This window comes from Saccoglossus kowalevskii, chromosome 1 (genome assembly GCF_978046115.1).
Source record: "Saccoglossus kowalevskii chromosome 1, keSacKowa6.1, whole genome shotgun sequence".
Taxonomy (NCBI): Eukaryota; Metazoa; Hemichordata; class Enteropneusta; family Harrimaniidae; genus Saccoglossus; species Saccoglossus kowalevskii.
The window spans coordinates 23,603,107-23,624,547 of NC_140641.1; the positions used below are offsets into that span (position 1 = coordinate 23,603,107).

A 21,441-nucleotide genomic window follows, 5' to 3' on the forward strand; every position below is an offset into this window, starting at 1 on the left:
TACCTGCCTAATTATGATTAGTAGTGTTTTGTAACACGCTGTCAAACCACCTCGTCGATAAATTACAGCATTTATTTTAGGCGTTATTAGTCATTTTGATTTTTTAGTAAGCGTTATTGAACTAATACAGAATACAGCAAGAACTGACCAATATTTGTATGGTTTCGATTTTTGTCATTAGAGTTATATATTTGTTACCGGACATTCATTGCTCACAATCGCATATATGGTCGATTCATATTGAGATGTATTGAAGGAGCAATTGCTGAGAATATCTCGATTTCCAGGCTGTTTGTGAATCATTGCAAAACACATTTGACCTTTGCAAGTATGTATCTGATAAGACAAAATAGTATTATAATATACCCATGAGTACCAACTAAACTATACCGATAGTTGATTACCTTCGTACTTATTTACATTTCAGAATTGGAATCCTAAGCCCCTGTGGCTACTTTATCAAGGTTCCGATGACCATCCCACTTCCCCTATAAGAAATAATAAGAAATATGGCTATTAATGTGTATCTCTTGACATGTGTCGCTGACGCGAGTTACTCCAACAAGCACATTGCCGCAATCGACGGAAGGTATTAATTTTACAAACTTGATATAGATTCACGATATCTCTTCAACTCATTTAAACATAATAGGAAATCACCCAGACATATTTCAGTTTCTTAATTATAACGGGATATAATATGGAATGTAAAAAAGCAATTTCATGTGCGGATCCCAAGCGTCGACTTCAAGAAGACGATTAAGCACATTCCTTTCGTAATTAAAAGGTCATAAAAAAATTGTATTTTTAGGATGATCATCCGATTGCAGGAATGAAAAAGACAGGTACTCGAGATTGTATGAGAAGAAAACGAGAATCATTATATTTCTCATTACCTCGCCCTGTGACAGTATATCAACTTTTAGGAAGCAAATCGAAATAGTTACCGGCGGGTATATAACGCAACGTGTGAACGTTTTGAATATATATATTCTTGTATATATTGAAACAAAATTCATATAATTAATACGTTTGCGTTTATAAATTCCATCTATGCTTTATTCATTATTTTCGTAATGATAAATAATATATTGCTTCTTTCTGTTAGTTATGGTAGTCATCCATCAACAATGTTGCTACGGATACGTCACTTTACCCACGTAGATACGAATTAAACTGCAGTTAAACCAAAATGCATGATATATGTGTCTACTAATGAATATATTAAGTTTAATAATCATCTCATCTTGTGATATGAACATATATAATATATAAAGTGTACAGTAGAACAGTGGAATATTTTGTTAACAATTGTTCCCCTAATATCACATGGAAGACGGAAGTGTAAAAACCCGGTAAAGCATGTAATAAGCAAGCTATCAGAAAAGTCACATTTACCATCTCATTGAGTTCCAGCTTTTCTGGCTCGTGTTTTCAGGGGATTACGTTTGTAATCATTGCTGGCATTCCTTTGGGTCTCTGGTTCAAAATATAATCCCTTCTACCAGAGTTTAATATCCTCACATTTGTCCTAAGTGTCAATTGAGTGGTTGTTTGCCTGCTCGCTAAACCGATAAAGCCGTGTCTTTGACTGATTACAAAATGCCTTACTACTCAAGAAATAATCATTCCTGCGGTATTGTTACTTTTTTTATTAAAGATAAAACCTCGTGTCACGACGTCAAGTCGTATAACAAAGGGCTCTCGGTCTTATGGGAAAAGGCATGTGAGTCGTTGGTGGTGTTCTAATTATATTCTGATTGCAATTAGAGTTGTTTTAAATCGCAGTTAGAGTCGAGTTGACATTCAATCAGGCATTGCGTAGGTAGTGTTTTCATGGACTGCATGATATGGGATTTGTAGATGTAAAGGAACTAGTGACTGTGTTTAAATGTATAACTTTAGGCTTCCGTGTAACACAGGGAAAAAGATGATTATGTTATTTATTACCCGCAAATTCCACTCTTTCAGCGACCTGCACTAGTCGTGATGATTACAGCTTGTTCGTATAAACACGCTCATATACACGGACACATACATGCGAACACAAAATCAAGATAGTATAGTTTGTTTAAGCTACCCAACCTGCACCACGATGACATACTTCCGGTTTAGGGGATGATCACTGAATTGGTAGCACAGTTAATTTTGAATATACTGATGTAAATCAACAAATATATGATAAATTATTCATGAATTATTCAATAATCATCATATTCCTATTGTTGTTTTAGTTTATGTTTCTATTGTTGTTTTAGTTTATATTCCCATTGTTGTTTTAGTTTATATTTCTATTGTTGTTTTAGTTTATATTCCTATTGTTGTTTTAGTTTATGTTTCTATTGTTGTTTTAGTTTATATTTCTATTGTTGTTTTAGTTTATATTCCTATTGTTGATTTAGTTTATATTTCTATTGTTGATTTAGTTTATATTCCTATCGTTGTTTTAGTTTATGTTTCTATTGTTGTTTTAGTTTATATTTCTATTGTTGTTTTAGTTTATGTTCCTATTGTTGATTTAGTTTATATTCCTATTGTTGATTTAGTTTATATTCCTATTGTTGATTTAGTTTATATTCCTATCGTTGTTTTAGTTTATGTTTCTATTGTTGTTTTAGTTTATATTCATATTGTTGTTTTAGTTTATATTCCTGTTGTTGATTTAGTTTATATTCCTATTGTTGTTTTAGTTTATATTCCTATTGTTGATTTAGTTTATATTCCTATTGTTGTTTCAGTTTATATTCCTATTGTTGTTTTAGTTTATATTCCTATTGTTGTTTTAGTTTATATTCCTATTGTTGTTTTAGTTTATATTTCTATTGTTGATTTAGTTTATATTCCTATTGTTGTTTCAGTTTATATTCCTATTGTTGTTTCAGTTTATATTCCTATTGTTGTTTTAGTTTATATTCCTATTGTTGTTTTAGTCTATATTGCTATTGTTGTTTTATTTTATATTCCTTTTGTTGTTTTAGTTTATATTCCTATTGTTGATTTAGTTTATATTCTCATTGTTGTTTTAGTTTATATTCCTATTGTTGTTTTAGTTTTATTCCTATTGTTGATTTAGTTCATATTTCTATTGTTGTTTTAGTATATATTCCCATTGTTGTTTTAGTTTATGTTCCTATTGTTGTTTTAGTTTATATTCCTATTGTTGTTTTAGTTTATGTTCCTATTGTTGTTTTAATTTATATTCCTATTGTTGTTTTAATTTATATTCCTATTTTTGTTTTAGTTTATATTTCTATTGTTGTTTTAGTTTATATTCCTATTGTTGTTTTAGTTTATATTCCTATTGTTGTTTTAGTTTATATTCCTATTGTTGTTTTAGTTTATATTTCTATTGTTGTTTTAGTTTATATTCCTATTGTTGATTTAGTTTATATTCCTATTGTTGTTTTAGTTTATATTCCTATTGTTGTTTTAGTTTATATTCCTATTGTTGTTTTAGTTTGTATTCCCATTGTTGTTTTAGTTTATATTCCTATTGTTGTTTTAGTTTATATTCCTATTGTTGATTTAGTTTATATTCCTATTGTTGTTTTAGTTTATGTTTCTATTGTTGTTTTAGTTTATATTCCTATTGTTGTTTTAGTTTATATTCCTATTGTTGTTTTAGTTTATATTCCTATTGTTGTTTTAGTTTATATTCCTATTGTTGATTTAGTTTATATTCCTATTGTTGTTTTAGTTTATATTTCTATTGTTGTTTTAGTTCATATTCCTATTGTTGTTTTAGTTTATATTCCTATTGTTGTTTTAGTAGCTTAATAACTATGCCCAATTTTATAGTACTGATGAATTAATAACATAGTTATAATTCTATTTATAGACGAGTAAAATTAAACTAATCATTATCCCTATGTAATACATTATTAAAATTGTAAAGCCATTGTAAGTGCGGTATTGATGACTTCAAAACATGTACTTGCATGTTTTACTAGCATGCATTAAAGAAAGGTGCGTCTTCTGTTACACATGAATGGATGGCAAAACTGACATTTCCTGTACCACTAACAGGTAGTCAAGTCATTATTATTCATTTACAAATGAAAAAGGGTGTACACGTAGTTTTCCGACTATCATTATATGGTATAACGAAACTACAATTTAAATTTAATGAATTTCACTGTACTTATTGTTGTGCCTGGCAATAAATTGTGTAACCCTTATAGGAAATTGAAATAGTCGGGTACAATAGTTTCTATTCAATGTGGTATCTGAGCTCTGATTTGCACATCACATCGATATTTTTATTCGCCTGAAATGTCAGAAGCTAATGTAAAATTGTGTGCATGGCAACCGTAATATATACAGGAATGAAATTCACGTTGGCATCATTTTATTTGCAGGGAGGGTTTTTTTCTCTTTTTTTGTTCATCTTATCATAAAAACCAGATACAAGATTGTGCCTGATTGGCTACTAAACCCTTACATCGACAAGTCAGACCAATCAGAGAGCAGCTGGCTTGTTGACAGGATTTCAACGTGTAAAATTCTTGCCTATATGTTTCGACTCACCTGCTTGAGTTTCACGTAATTTGGTAATTTGATTAATCATGTGAATTACATGAGATGGGCGCCCGTAATAATCAAAAGGAAAGACTTCTGAACACCAGTGTCACCGAACAAATACACAATTTACAGTATTATTTGAAGAATTGTTATACACTGTTCTTTCTTTATGTATTACTTCCACTAACTCTGTTCGTAAATTGACGATGGAGTGAAATACACGATATGACTCACATCGGTTGTCATGGTGATAGAAATATTGCTTGACATTATTCATCGTATTCTACACTTCTACAATATCTCGGCTGCTAAGCGTGGTAACCATTCACCATGTACGTGTCGAGGTGTCATTAAAAAGTCACTTTACAAAACAGCGTATGATATGTAAATTGGTTATTTGAAACGCACTAGTGGTCTATTTAGCTGTCACACAATGAACGCTCAGTGTGACCAAAATAGTTACAAAAGGCAATGTTCGATGAAAAAATTATGAAATATCACATAGAAAGCTTCTAAAAGGGCTTTCTGACGGCCGAGTAAATTGCGTGTTATACCAGTGATTGTAAGTATTGATCTGAGTTACGATTTTTTATTTTCTCAATTTTTTCTGGGCCTAGCAGGTAATTAATAGTGACATGACATTTAAATGTTAGTATCAGTAATGCTTTAACCTGAACATTAATGATTACAAACTTATACAATAAATAATTTTCTCGTTTGAAAGAATGATTGGCAGCGCCTTAAGACAAAACATAGTCATGGATATTCGACTATTTTCTTATCAGTCTGATAGTGGATATTTTGTAACACATATGTTTTCGTGTTATGTACGTAGTTATTATTGTGCGTGTCAAATTCATATTCTGTGAATGAGTCGCAATGTATTGAGACCAATAAGATGTCAATATTAAATCCATTTGGCAATAACTGCATTGTGTAATACAGATACGTATATCTATCGTACGTTCACCAGGGACGCAATATATTCGTGTAAATAGATAACACGGGGTATGTTAGGATTGATATTACCATGATATTAATTTAAACATTTGTTACGATAGTAATAAGGCTTCTACAAAAATGCAGTTGAATTTAAAACTACAAACGTTTTAACGGCGGTACTTCTGTGGCTAATAGTATAGAGTAGCTGTGTCAAACGCACAAACTGTGAGAGTTCGATATATATATATATATATATATATTAGGGTTCTGATTGTCTGTGCAAATATAGTTATTGTGTATACAACAACAAGATTCAAATGATGCGCATGACTGCACATTGGCCTCAACATTTAACACAAACATGCATAACATACTATACAAGACAAGTAACGAAATGTTCCGATTATAAAAATATGACATACAAGATAAATATCCAGGTACTTTTTAATCTTAAACGAATAACTGTCATAAAGTGGGGTACTGTCTTTTTTGGTATCGTTAACTCAACTTAGTTTAACTACCGAAGTACATATATAGAATGTGACAGAGCGATGGTTGACTGCGATATGTCTAAAAGTCAAAGAATGTGATCGGAGAGCATCATAACCACGTCGCTGTTTTCCCATTCAGTACGTTCCCATATCATCAAGCTGTCGTTCTAATCTAGGAAAGCATAATTTATTGTGAGGATTCTAGCATTAATGTAGTATAGCGCTAAATCATAAACAATAAGCAACTATTAAGGCTGTATGTTTGCCGAGGTTTGTCATGAAATATTTAGTAAAGCACTGTATATATTTATTAATCGGGTTCAAATTACATTTCTAGCATTTTGTGTTGCACGATTGCTTCTTCGCGCAGAACAATTCCAGCCTCAGGTTGTTCCTTTTCGCATACTACTCGAATCTAAGATGTATTCGTCAGTCTCAAATAGTTGGTGAGTTATACCTATGACTAGACAAATGTCATTCACCAACATTGACAACAACGAACAAAAAAGAGATTTGGACTTGCATACTTAATAAGTGCAACCTCTAGTAATATGTACTTTTCTTAGGAAATAGAAGGTCTTTTTTTCCTATTGATTTGTTCTGATCTTCTTACAGATAACACGATGTGAATACGTCATCGAAGTTCCTTGTCTATGTGTACTCTGTTTGCTCTATATCAATTTATCTTCTGTTTCTTCAAACATTTATTTTCATTATCAACCTAACACACTTTAAACGTCTTTTCCATTAGTGTTCCCCTCCTTGAATTGGTAATAAGGTTTGTGTTTGAGTTGACATTTACTCTGGCGCGCACAGCCAAACGATGCGAATACAAAGTACGATCCCGAATATTGCATCGGTACACGTTCTACATGATTACGTGCTGCCCATACTGTGCCCAGCTAGTGTGTAAAACATTTTTCTCAAACATAGAATTTCGCTTGTTTGGACAGTTTGAAGGAGTACATGTGTGGCCACCCGATTTGCAGTTACAGTGACGTTTATCGATGCATTCTGTAGGCGTGACTAGCCAGAGTATCTACCTGACTAGAGCAGGAGCTACATGAGAAAAATAAACGCAGTAATAGTGATTTAATGTGTAAAGTCCCATTCGCTTAGCTTATTATAAAGTCTTGCTTTTATCCTTTATAAAAGTTATTGCATCATAAAAGGGGTACTTTAGAGAAAGCCAGTCAGACAAGACAGATGCAATGGAATGGATTTGATTCAATCAATTGATCATTTATACAACGTGAAGCACTGGGCTGCACTGCTGTCAGGTGAATTTTCATAGAATTGCCATGTTTCTACGATTCGGTATAGGCAGTGCTTACTAATTAAGTAATCACAGATGCTTGGTGGTTGAGGGGGGTCTCAGGGGCAGATCCAGCAAAATATATTGGGGGGTCCAGGCCTATAGGTCGAATACACGGGACCGTGTGATTCGGACGATGCTATGCGTAATCCAGATGCATTTTCATGCGTTTGGGGGGTCCATGGCCCCCTTGCCCCCCCCCTCTGGATCCGCCACTTGGGGGTCTGCACAATCTGATTAAAATCTGATGTAGTGTACGGGCTTTAATTATTTTGGCCATAAACTTATTTTTTATTATATTTTTTATTAATGCCTTTTTATTTTATTATTTTACTTTGATTTTGATTTTGTGATTTTTTTTAATTCCGCCCTACCTACATCTGATCCGACGCCTATGTAAGTCCCGTTCAAATCTCGCGTAAGTAACAGCCAATCACAGCCCCCCTTTTATACAGGCTGTCAGTTGCTTACTTTTCAGTGTATACGGGCAAGCTTTCTGTACATTATATTTTGCCCACTTGAATAAACCATTAATAGAAAATTGCTAGTACATTTTTATTTACAGAAGAAATTTTACAATTTTTGTCATTACATTGAATATTTTTTTCACTTCCAACAAATGTGTACACTTCCAGATACATCTTCGCCAGCCAAGGTTCGTTCATTCAGTCATCCCTTCAATTTTACATCAAACACTGAGCATAATTATCTAGAATGGAAGCAAACAAATGAGTAAATCGTAATGATTAGAACACTGTTAACAGCTATAGTAAACAATGCAAACTGATTTTAAATTGTATAACGGTCACCGGCCCACGGAATCGACGCAGAAAATTGGAGCAAAAAATATTTCTTGATCAATTGCGATGTGTTCCAAATAACAAATATTTTATTCCAGTCCAAATCAGCTCAATTACTTTAATAAAGAGTTATTGTATAATGTACAAAATGTTGATACAATTTGATGAATATTTACAGCTACGGCTTCAATGCCGTAGACGATTTTGGCCCGATCGTCAACAAAACATCACCCGTCTTCAGGGCAAGCGACTGGAAAAAGACACCGGTGTTCTGTCGAACCGGTGGAAACAAAATCGTCACTCCCAGAATAACTACGCAAAATAACGATCTAAACTCGAACCATTCGAGCCACAATATTAACATAAAAATGACTTTCGTTGAATTTGACAATGATAAACTTACCGAAAAGCCGTGTTATTCTCGGTAGCTAATTATAACGTCGGTATAATCCGCCATTTTATTTGAGTCTGTTTGCTACCTGACTCTGCCCGGTGACGTCATCATGTGCGCTATAGAAGGAGGTCTGTGATTCGTTGACTAAAATCGCCGATAGTGGGTCTCGTTGAAATCTCGTTACATAGGCATCGGTTCAGATGTATGTAGGGCGGAATTAAAAAAAACACGAAATCAAAATCAAAGTAAAATGATAATAAAATAAAAAGGCATTAATAACAAAAGTAATAAAAAATAAAATTAAAATAAGTTTATAGCCAAAATAATTAAAGCCCGTACACTACATCAGATTTTAATCAGATTGGGGTCTGCAGAAACATATTCGTATGTTTGTTTGCTTTTTAATTCAGGTATTATGTAACAAAGTGTATCCGATGATCTCATGTGTCGTTTTTCGTAATGTGTTCAGTGTTTTTCCGGTTTTTTGAGGGGGGGCTAGTGTTGTGAATATCCAACAATATGTGTGTGCAGTGTTATGTTTTTGATTTACATCTAAATACTCATAATTCATATATTTCATTGTAATATTTGTGTATATTTCATGTTATGGCTCCCGCGACAGGATCTAACTATGAAATATCACATCCTGCTACACAATAATCGTAAAGCATCAACTGCGGATTAGACTAAACACTGTGACGCCTTTTGTGGAGTTGTCATTTAAGCAACATAAGGTCGTAATCAGAGTAGCTGTCCAGATGCGAATATATTTAATATCTTAATCAGATTAGCAATCTCCGGATATAGATAGACTCATAAAATACAATGTTACTATGTTTTGTGTCACATGACCCACTTGCACCACCCCCACCCTACGGACACTCACTAAGTGCAGTACGTTGGGTGCAACGAGATAAATGTATCTTATGAAATGTCAATGAACTGGTTATCTTTAACGATATTGTTTAGGCCTAATCGCCTAGCTGTATCAGAGTTTCTCGTATCTTTTACGCTAGAATTGGTATTCAATTAAATTCGCTAGTCCACTTAACATTTCGCGCCTAATTAGAACGGACAGCCGAGATAGCATCGCATAAAAATCACGCATTCCAGTGAGAGGCAACACGAACACATCTTGTCAAGAGAGTTGCTGGAGGGGCCAATGACCATGCTATTTTTTGTTCCTGATGTAAACTTAATTATGATATTATTTTAACGATACAGGAATTAGAGTCACAAGGGGTGTCAGCATACAACAAGTATTTGGTTGTTAATTAGGAAATGTCACAATTCAACAGTTGATGCATGTCAATGTGTTATCCAGATGTGTCACATTACCGAATGAACACAGTCAATCAAGTCACACCAATTCTCGCAAGAGTGCAATTCAGTGGGCGGGTACACGCATGTAAAAAGCGATGACCGTTATGGATAAATATTTTTTACCATTGCTGTATTTTGTGCGTGCTACATAATTAGTATTACACAATGGCACCACGTCACTCGTACACTCAGAAGCAGCCTTGAGTCCTTCGGATGGCGTTGACAGATTTGTTGTGCGTGCCATTAGAAATTGCCCAGAGAGTCATTGTTCGTCAATGTCATTCGCGTGAAACATTATCGTATATAATATATGATGGTTGTTCATGAAGATTTGTTTTGTTAAGGGAGCGGTACAGCTGTCAGTTACATATGTGCCTTGCATTAAGTCATCATAAACGAAAACACAATGCTTGTACAATTATATTCCATTAAAAAAGTCTATACCGGTAATAATATTTAGTCGCCTTAAACACTATTTCATTACCAACATAAAACATTGCTTTTTCACGACTGAACCAACAACAAACTGCCCCTCATGAGAATGCAATATACATCAGAAAACAAGGCTTAACACAATATGCGAATATACTAAGTTATTCCCTAACATTATATTATGCGCTTTTGGAATTCAAATGTGAAACTTTTGTATCGCATCTACATCTATCGATTTTTTCAGAGTGTATAATGTTTGATTATCAAAAGATCGTGTTTGTATTATTTATGTTAGTATTTATGTCATGTTGTCATTTTACTTGACTGTGAGTTGTGTTATTCTGATCACAGACACAGTTGTACGGTGTGGGAGTATGTGCATAAGTTATTTGATGTGAACGGTAAACAGTACAAATAAATCGCAGAGTTGCTGGCATTTATTAGGTTGCGATTCTTACTTTATATTACAATGCTATGTTAACTTTACACCGTATACTACATAATTAATGATAATTAAAAAATATTAATAATTCTAGAATATAATCTTGGTAACGCATGCGCAGTTTCGCGGTGACTCGCCGGTGCTGATTCGTCCTGGGTCGATTTATTTCATCTACTGCAATAATTGTTTTCTACACTTTGGGATACTTATCTCTGAAACAGTTATTCATCTTCTGTGTATGTATCCCGGAAAGGCTTTGTCTCATTTCAGATTCCCCGGATGACCGCTTATTTCCTTTTCATCTGAAAGCCAACAATATGTGCATTTCTGAAGCGCTCATTACTGTCCACCTGCCATTCCCTCTTACTGGATACATCTCATTACGTAATCTGGTAATTTGTCACGCTATTACCGCATCTCGTTTACTGGTTAGCGTGGAATGCAATAAAGTAGTGAATGCTACCTACTGGAAGTCGTCATAAACAGCTATGATGGTCTTTTGTATTGAACAACAATTATTGCAATGGTTACGCTTGTTCGGGGATTGGCTAATATATAATAGTAGGTGCACGTCGATTAAACTTAACTGATTCCAGCGATTTTATCTTGTTATCTTAATTTATATTTCAAAAATTGGCCTCTAATAACATTACCGTGAGTGTGGCAAGTGGAGATAGTGTTACCTTTGCATTTGTTCGAGTTCCGGAGGATTATGCGCAGTGATTCGTTAATGTGGAGTAATCCGCCATGTCGTATCGTACATATCGTATTGTATGTTCATCGCATATGTTGAAATAATATACTATATGCAAACTGAAACTGACAACAACAAACTGATATCACTTTTATTTTATAAGAAATCAGTTAACGAGACGAGACATTGAATGAACGCAAATGGGGGTATTTATTGTCATTTTTGTTTTACGATTTTGAAAATGGGACTTGTACAATGCTAGTTTTACATGCCGTCATAAAAAAATAACGACAATGACTGGAAATTTTAACAACTTGATAATACGCAACGAGAAAATAGAATGAAATTACAATAAATAGTCCACTCTAGAATGTAATAGTTGTTGTCCGAGTTCCCGAGTGCTGCATCAAACTCGCTTCTAGGCGACGTTAAAACGTAATTCGGTTGCAGTGCGTAGATAGGTGATGCCATTTTTCCACATAGTGTTTTGTTTTCTATCATAGAGCACTGACTATGTAATACGAAAGGACCAATGTGTCACTTGGTGTGTATGTGTGGACATGGTTCCACGATTGGTATGCGGCTTCGAAATTACTTGACTAAACAAACACCCGTGACATCAATATGCGTCAATCAGTTATTATTCTCAAAATCAAACATATTAATAGCTCAAATTGTTTTAATACGAATACAGTGTGTTATGTCAACAAAGCACTGGGCGCGAAGCTATAACGACCATGGCAGTCCGTTGTCAGTTTCAATTATATAGGCATCCATGTGTTCTAATTAAACTGTTGATTCGGACACGTTCTTTATTAAACTCAATAATTAGGCTGTAGATAATACCTAATATTAATAACGAACATGAATTTCATTCCATAATTGGTGTTTAATGGATTAAAACAAATATCGCACGGGTCTATTACTTATTAGAATAATCCAAATGCAAACTATTCCGCGCTCTTTTCTATGTTATATCTGACTACACGATATGGCATATATAATGTCAGTACACTCAGTTAGGTATATTGTCATCGTTTGTCAATTGTAATGTAAACCTCGTGCCGGTGACACAGCCCCTAGTCTGAATCTCATTAGCATAATATTGTTGTAATTAATACCACACTAATAACACGACATTGGTGTAGCGGAGAATCGTTTTGGTTTCATTTTGCATTTCCTACAATTGATTTCTTGGTTATTTGGCCTGAATTGTCATCTCGTCGTAACACTGTCTATTATTGGTATTGGTTGTGTTAACTTCGCTTTATTTAGTTCACGCCTCGCCTCAGTTGCTCCCCCATGCGCACGCGCAGAGTGTCCACGGAACGAAAGATAGTTTACAGCTCACAACTTGGACAATGACGACGCTTACCGTGTAGACTAGTAATTCACTCACTCACTCGCACACTCATCCTCTTCTCGACTTGATACGTGGGCGTATCGGCGCGATTGGTGGACTGGACTGATGCCCACACAGCCGACGAGAAGTTTTGAGTCATCCCGCGAATATTAGTAGACATTAGAGCCACGGGCTTTCGGCGCATCAGTTTGCAGTTTATCAGCGGTCATCGTCAATACAATGTTACAAATGACAGTTCTTGGAAACAAGGGTGTAAGGTAAATTACATTATATCAATTTCATTCAAACTGTTGTGAGTTTCAGCCACAAAAGTGGTTCAACAATATTATATGTAACTGTTACTGTACTGAAAATTGCTCTTCATGTTGGAAGCCTATCAGATTAGCATTGAAATGAAGATGTTCAAATAGCAAAAATTAGCCGACTCTATAATCTGGTGTAACGTTATAATTGTTAATTGAAAACCCAGATATGACTGATACTAGCGATATGTTGGGCAAACAATCCATTCATGTGTTTGCTTGCATTATGATTGTGTTTTTTTGCATTTGAAACACTGGTCCATATTCGATTTCTGATTGAAAGAATCCCGGTTAATTTATGCGGCAGTCGCGTTAAATTAACGGGATGATAACAATTAGTTCACCTCAAATGTTAAAATGTGCCGACCACTGAAACCTGATGCTTTCGTGTATAATCGTTGGTATAACAGTATATTCGATCTAGTTATATTATTAACAGTAGTGAGTAACTGTAATACCGCTCCCCCATTCCCTCTAGTTTATTTCTTATTTATCCACTGAATTGAACTAAGGTAGGAAGACAGCTTAATAACCGTGGCCATCAGAGGAAATGGCTATTGCTTTTTTCTACTACTCCTCGCCAATACGCGTAAAATGCTTATTAAAATCTGTTCACATGCGTTAAGGTTAATGGATATAACTGTGATTTTATTTATTAGCCGTTTTAATCCATGGATGTACTTGTTATCTACTTTTCGCAATCCATAATCGATGTGTATTTTCTCTCTTTGCGGCTTATGTGACACTTTGATATTGGATTGCCTCACTCTATCAGTTGCCCGCCCCCTTTCGCGTCGCCACCGTGACACACACGTTGCATTTTTAAGGGTATATATGAAAAGTGAAATCGCTCTTTCTAGTTCCATCCTTATTCTACATTACCGAACTTGACGTTGGTTTCTGATTCATTCGTTGCTTCTTGGATTAGGTTATATACGTCACAATCTCGCGAGACTGAGCTTGTCAGGGAGGGGACAGTGGTGGGATGTTTGGACATAAAACGTACAGTATCATAAATCAATGAATACATATAGAGTGTGTATTTATGGCACAAAGAGAAAAGAGATCAAAGATCATTTATTATTTCATATAGGGTCAGGGTTAACCAAATTCCATGCGAAATATTTTGATCTATTCATTAAAACAACAAGGTCATCAAAATGTTATATTTTATGACTTAAGTTGGAGCTCGGGCGTTGATATTGGGCCGCTTTGTTGAAATACACGCATATAAACCAGCACAAGAACCCTACCTGATTTGCCAACACAATGGTTCTAAACAGCGAGTAGTGTGTGTATGTGTGTTCAGCATTGCATTAAATCGGGACTGATTACAAATTTTGCATTGCTCATCACAAAGATTAGGAAAGCCACTGAACTAGATTACAATTCCGAATGATAATAACATTAATATATATAGATATATCCCAAGTTTAATATTGAATCAAAATATATGCTCGTACCGGCAATTCTTTTGAAATCTACTACATCGCCATGGTTACGGATGTAAGTGGTGAATGTTGGTGGTATTATGTCGACCTTTGATTGTATGTGTTTTGATTTCATGTATTTCTTGTTATATGTCGTGGTAGAAAGCTTTTTTTTCCAAAACTTGTGTTATTTCATCAAACATGTGTGTCTATTTTCTTGTCAAATCAGATGATTGTAGAATTGTTTAAACTATTAAAGACAGTAAATCTTGTTCTTTGCGTAATAACATTTAGTTTTTTGTAACAGTACATCATGATGTTTCTGGCGAGTGTGAATCGGATTTTGTTCGAATGTACGATGCCTTGAAGCATCAGTGGGGAACAAAACTAATCCGTTATCAGCTATGTATGGGTTATCTTTTACAGATAGCCGACTTGATTGTTGTTTATTTTATGTACTACTCAGAGAGATAGCTTCAGGTGTAAAAGCATCTTGAAACCTTGTCTTCAGTATTGTTATGCGGTATTACACAAATTAGGTGACGTCTGTCATTGTTTTTTTATTCTTAAATCGCCGTGGCATTTGTTTTTATTCTCCAATCTCTGTGATGTTGTCTTTTTTGTGTTTTAATATCAATGTGACATGTTTTTTTTTTATTTTATATTAAAAACTCCTCGACTCTTGAATTGAAAGAGAACCACACAAGCGGATTAAATGTTGACGTATTCGTATAATATGATAATTATATTAATTGCCGTGTGCTATCACAGGTGACTTGGATTATATAATGTACAATTCACTTCATTTATGTCATGTTTTTGTCTCCAACTTTAATAACGGATAACCACCAGATTGTAAGTCCGTGTACATGATTTAAATCACACTGTATTCCCTTTAATGCAGTAATAATCATACATATTCCAGGTCGGTTCCCGGCCTTATTAACAATAAGTTGTACTTCATCTGTTGCGATGGTAACATAGTGGTGGACCTAAACATAACACCTGAGATGGCACATGTATGTGAAAATAGACCTTAGAAAGATATTAAGGTATATGAAAAAAGCAAGTGTGAAAAAGAAAACATCAATCGAGAACGCAGAGGAAGACTCAAATCTTCATCTATGTTAGACATGTCTACAAGATCCAGTGTTTGATTCCTAAATACAATGAACCGAACTGGAAATTAGATTATTTACGTACTCATTTGCATTTGAACTGATTGTATAGAGTACTTGATAGTATAAAATCCCTCCGCGTAGAAACAAGAGTCTGCTTCGTTTAATGTGTTACGGACAAGCAATCCGACGGCATTGGATAATATGATTGAAGTTGAAGCGATGTTCACGACAGTGAGTTGAATTATGATGACTAACACAACATCAAGTATGTACAGCATACTGTCCGCAGTTTTTAAATTAATCATATTATTGAAAATATTGCATACGGGTGATTTTTAATCTTGGTCCACGCCCACAGAGACTTTGTAATGAAGGGTCATCGTACTTTTATAAAAGAATGCTTTAATGTGTTGAATACTCTTCAATTGAATAATACTAGATTATACAACAACAATACGTTTTACAACTTTTCAACTACTGGTTCAATATGCATTCATTTCGGAATATATATACATGTAAATTTAGCACTTCTTGGTTCCCTGTCGGCGAGGGGTGTTCAAGGCTTGGTTCAATCCAATGAACCCAACATATACTAGTAAATTGATTGCAACTCGCTGCTTGTGTTTGTTCCATTTGTTCACAATCACAATCAAAACAGTTCTACTAACTTGATAAAAGAATAAATTCCGTAAGCGCCCTGCATAACATGCGTTATATTATTAAGAATTATATTTTCTATCTGACATGGGTTTATGTCATTTCAAGACAATTGGAGGGATTCTCGATAAAATAAACCTTCTCAAATATTACCAATATAGTCAAGTTTATTTGAAAGCGATTTACCAGCAGTTGTCAGTGGTATTATTGAGCATGACTCATCGACAACTCCTGTCTGCCTAACATACTTTCGCAACGCGTCCGGCACGCTGGATTGCGGTACTCTCATGTGAACGTGCTGACACGAACACGTCGTTCAGTTTTCATTTTGAAAAGTACTGCAACCAGTAAATGTGTAGGAGCCGAACAACTCAGCGTCCACTTGATAAGCAGTACGATGACTTCGATTTCCATGTTTTAGAGCTCTTACTTACACTGAATATCAATTCGACATTCTATAAATGCCGGTATTAAATATTAATATAGTATACGAGAATAGACCCGAGGACCAATGTATGATGAATAGCGACAGCAATATAGAAACGTTAATATGGTCACACAAACGGGCAAATCAAACCTTCAATGAATCTTAAAGTAATGATTGACTATCCACGAAATAATAACTCATTCCAGCTACATTGTTGATGGCAGCCGATAAGAAACAAAATTACTGTTGTCGTCAATAAAACAAAATATACGTCTTGTATGTTAATTGAACCGCCGAACAGAAGACCGTGCCCGGGACCTCTCACAGTAGTTTTAATGCATTGCTTTTTCTTTTATCACTCTGCAATCGGTTTTGCGTTTATGGTTAATTTATCATTCCCTGCTCAATAATTTTTTGAGCAATAAACGAAACTTTTTAAATATCTTTTCAAAATGCTAATGTTTGCATAAAACATTTGTTGACAGTGCGCTTTGGTGTAATAAAAGTATGTTTTATCTTCGTCACTCTGTTTTAGTAGCTTTATTAAAATATAGATGTTTATTGTGAAAAAACGTTCTCGGCGGGACAAAACCCATCTATCAAGTGATTTATGAAAAGGCAGAAACAAAGGATTTATTTATTAGCCCACAGAAAAATATTATTGATCAGGCAAGCATCCGGTGAAACCGGAAGTAACGTCATTTATGGAAAAAAAATGATGGGAGTATATATTTGACGTCGAACATCGAAGATAATGAATGTATAGCGGTGGGAATAATTTCACCGATAGTTCGAAGTATTCTGGGAAATACAGCGGCGAATTGTGTCCATTATTTCGGAGGATGCAACTATCGTTCAAAATATGTACTAGTGATTCATCTGTTGCCAAATATTTGCTACAGATGTTTGTGTTGAAACTGGAATATATATTGCGCCACGGTTCTAGGTCATCCGTGATACAAGTCTAATTTAAAAAAAAATTCTTCACGCATTTTTTTCAATCACCAAGTACACAGTGTACTGTGACCATCACCTTAATGACATAAGTTTCGTAACCAACGTACGCGATTATGTATACAATTGAACAAAGTTGAAGGTGTCGTCGCTTAGCAATTATGTAAAATTAATGAACCAAATATAGCCATTGCTGTTGTAAATTCAAATGTTAAATATATTGAAATTATTCTATTAAAAAAGTTGTTAGTATACATTCCCTGCGTACATTGGTATCTCAGCTGTTGACCCATCAACTCCCAATCATGTTAGCACAACATCTCAAGTAGACATATTAACTTTGTAATTCATTTTTTTGTAATGTCACAATTTCTACGACTGTTATTGTTATTCATCTGAATTAAAATTTACATAAACTGATGAACGTTATGTACTGAATAAAAACGCGTAAACGCCGGAATAATTGGCGACTATGTGGAGGTCCGCTCGATTATACAGTTTGTGATTACTTGTCAATCAACAGCGGTTTGAATTTCAGTTCAAGAAATGACAAGGATTATGCCGTTTCCGGTCTCTGAAACTGAAATTTTAAAAATAATCACGTACGACTGACCACTATATTGCCAATATATGCAACATGGGTATGTTTCATACAGATGTGACGTTTCTGTGCAACGGAGTAATGATTGGATGAAGGTTAAACACGTTCCATTGGTTAGGGAGGTGCCAATTCAGTATTCGGTGGTTGAGTGGGCGATGTATTTCCGGATCTTCGATAAGCGGTAATATATCCTCTCTCTGAATATCTTGCTGAACTACTACGCTTATATTACAGTAATATATGGTAATAATTCAATGACGTAATAGAGCCCCTTCACGAAATTGTGGAATTTATCCATAAACTATAATTGCTTAGTGTATGTTCCAGCATTCAATATAGTTGCTTACGTATATCCCTCATTGCGAAACAGAGAATTAACAACAAAATTAAATAATAATAATTTCAAGCAATGTAAGTTGTTAATCCTATTCTGATTTTTTTTTTTTTTGTAATTCGTGGCTTATTTCAACAGAAGGTTTCAGAAAATTATGTCTTAATCTATTTTTTATTGGATATGCACGTTTATGAGTGGTGACTACTCACCCAATTTCGAAAAGTTGTTATGTTGCTATCCGTCCGGCTGTTTATTTTCTTCTGGTGAGCAGGATGATTCGGTAAATGTGGGTACGCTAAGGAAATTAGGAAACCTACACGAAAATATGGTTTCTGGTTATTGTCATCACAACTTTTGAACAAGGAATAGTTTTTTTTTTTAGGGGGGGTTATTCAGTCTTTTTATTTTAATGCATGAGAGTGTAAACTAGAATACTGTTCTGTAGCATGTTTCAAGTTAGGCAAATACTTGATTCATAATATTCGTTAAATTGTTAATTTGCGGGGTGGAGCCATCGCATATTAAGCTGAATTATCATTTATATAACAACGTAATCACAAATGTTCTGCCTAACCGGATGGAAAAAAAAACCTGACGAACCCCTACTTCACGTCAAAGAATATATTTATATTAGTATAGAAAATAAGACATTGTTATAGGAAATGGAACGGTAGACGCTAGAAGTAGCCGCACATGCAATAACACAATACTATTATACAAACCAGTTGTCAGACTATGACAACGTGCGCGTCAGCGTGGAGCAGTAATCACTGGCTCGTAATCGGCGTGTTGACAAAATGTCAGCAGCAAGTCACATTTAATAAGCAGTAATTTGGCCGAGTAATACGAAATCATGCTGTTCAATACAATAAAACACCTCAGTAACCGGGTAACTTATTCCAAATTACCGCCGACTCCACGCAGCCTAATATATCTAATAACATAGTTTAAGTTTATAGAATGGCTTAGGATATGATTTGCTGCACGACACTAATTTGTTGTATTGAGTCGGAAAATACGACCTGAGGGCTTACAATCGAGTGTGAATCACTGCGGGTTTCAATATCGGAACAGTAGGAACGGTTCTTAACTCACAGTCTTTTCATATTTTTTTTTCTAATCAAGCTGTCAATGACGGGAATCAAGAACAATGTCATTGTACTATAATTACATTTTTTTCATCATATTTCCAAACAGTGAAGACCTTGTACATTGTAAAATGTAATTGCTGATTATTAAAAATGGGGTTTTGTATTTTTTTTTAATTTGTAATATTTCTATATTGTCGGCTCGTGGCCTCGTCGGTAAAATTTCATTTGGACTTCAACTATCGACGATTATCTTTGATCATAATTTGCATGTGGGTGTAATATAAATTATTGATATTCACACCGAACCGTATACCAGTACTCGGAGACAATTCGTGAGCACAGAGACCGGTTTATTCGATGGTAGTCCCCGATGAGTGTGGAGTCATGGAGAACAGTACATCTATGCAAAAAAGGTCTGTATTCAAATCATACGCATGGCTTATATTTTCAATGATGGTTACAATTTCCGATAGGCTTAGACTAGATACATGACCATTACAAAGAGTTCATCATGCTAGAGTGTGGCACTCTGCTTAATTATACTATAATGAAATAGACATCTCTCTCATCGAGATAACCACACAATCCTTATAAACAGATAGCGTCCAGCGTTGCTACGTATTTCAAAGTAGGGGCGTGGTTAAACACGTAAAATACAAATACTACATACAATATTTTATTGTTTTTTTAGCAGAAAATGTATCTCAAATACGAATGAATATTTTACTGAGTTTTATTCATATTTGATATTTACATTCTACATTTTATTATATTCTTACGCGACTTGATTCTATTCAACGCAATCCAAATATGGTATGAAATTGAACGACCATATTAAGACACAGCAGACATTGTGTAACCATTATCTTTCGCGTGAAAACCGCAGACATTGTGCCAGCCGCTTTAGTCCCCAGTTACCTTAGCAACGTTTGCGTACCTTCTTCGAAGCTGTCACGGCAATGAATCATACTTGAAATATGCACGAAATATGCATTAAACTCCTATGTAATTGTTGTCATTGGTGATTTTTAGACTAATATAACCCTGCCGCGAAACATGCACCATTCATGTTTAACTTTTTTTTTATCCACGTTACATTACTTGTGTTTCTGGGTTTAGCTTAAGTATACAAGTACGAGTACGTGTAAAACGCACAGATGCCATACACTGAAGTTGTTTCCTCACCGTGATCACCTATATTGCATGTGAAAAGATATAACTAGTAGGCATATTTAGTGAGGAATTCGCACAATGTATGAGTTACGATTGATATTACTGAGTAATTTATTACTAACTAGTAGCCATGTTTATTGAGTATTTCTCATAGTGTACGAGTTACGATTTATATCACTAATTTATATCAGTAATTTATGATATATCTAGTAGCCATATTTATTGAGTTTTTCGCACAGTATATGAGTTACGATTTATACAACTGAGGAATTTATGATATAATTATTTGGCAGTCATAGAGAGCATACTACATAATGTTTGAGTGACGATTTATATCACTGAGTAATTTATGTTATTGTACATGTTGTATTTCGCAAAATATTTGAACATATGTGTCACTGCGTGATGTACGATATAACTAGTCGATGGTGTATTCTGAATGATGTACGTTAAATTGTTGCACTGATTTTAACATCACGTTTCCTGCATTAACGTTATTGATAATATTTAGCTCATAACAAATACAATTAATGTATATTTATGACGAACTAGGCATGTTTTATATGACTAACGAAATGAAAGCAGTTCTAATATCGCGTTCTGTGTCTTAAAAATGAAAGTGATATTGCTTTTA

The 21,441-nt window shown here is 34.5% G+C and overlaps 1 protein-coding gene and 1 long non-coding RNA gene across 2 annotated transcripts in view; one reads left to right on the top strand and one right to left on the bottom strand.

Moving 5' to 3' along the window:
* LOC100377394 (vesicular glutamate transporter 3-like) overlaps positions 1-21,441 on the top strand; it is a 79,956-nt gene that overhangs the window by 29,251 nt on the left and 29,264 nt on the right. The window lies entirely within an intron of this gene.
* Positions 7,811-8,773, bottom strand: LOC146750465 (uncharacterized). The gene is made up of 2 exons (XR_014931217.1): positions 8,473-8,773; positions 7,811-7,978 (listed from the first exon to the last, which is right to left on the bottom strand). It is a non-coding gene; the product is annotated as an uncharacterized LOC146750465 (long non-coding RNA).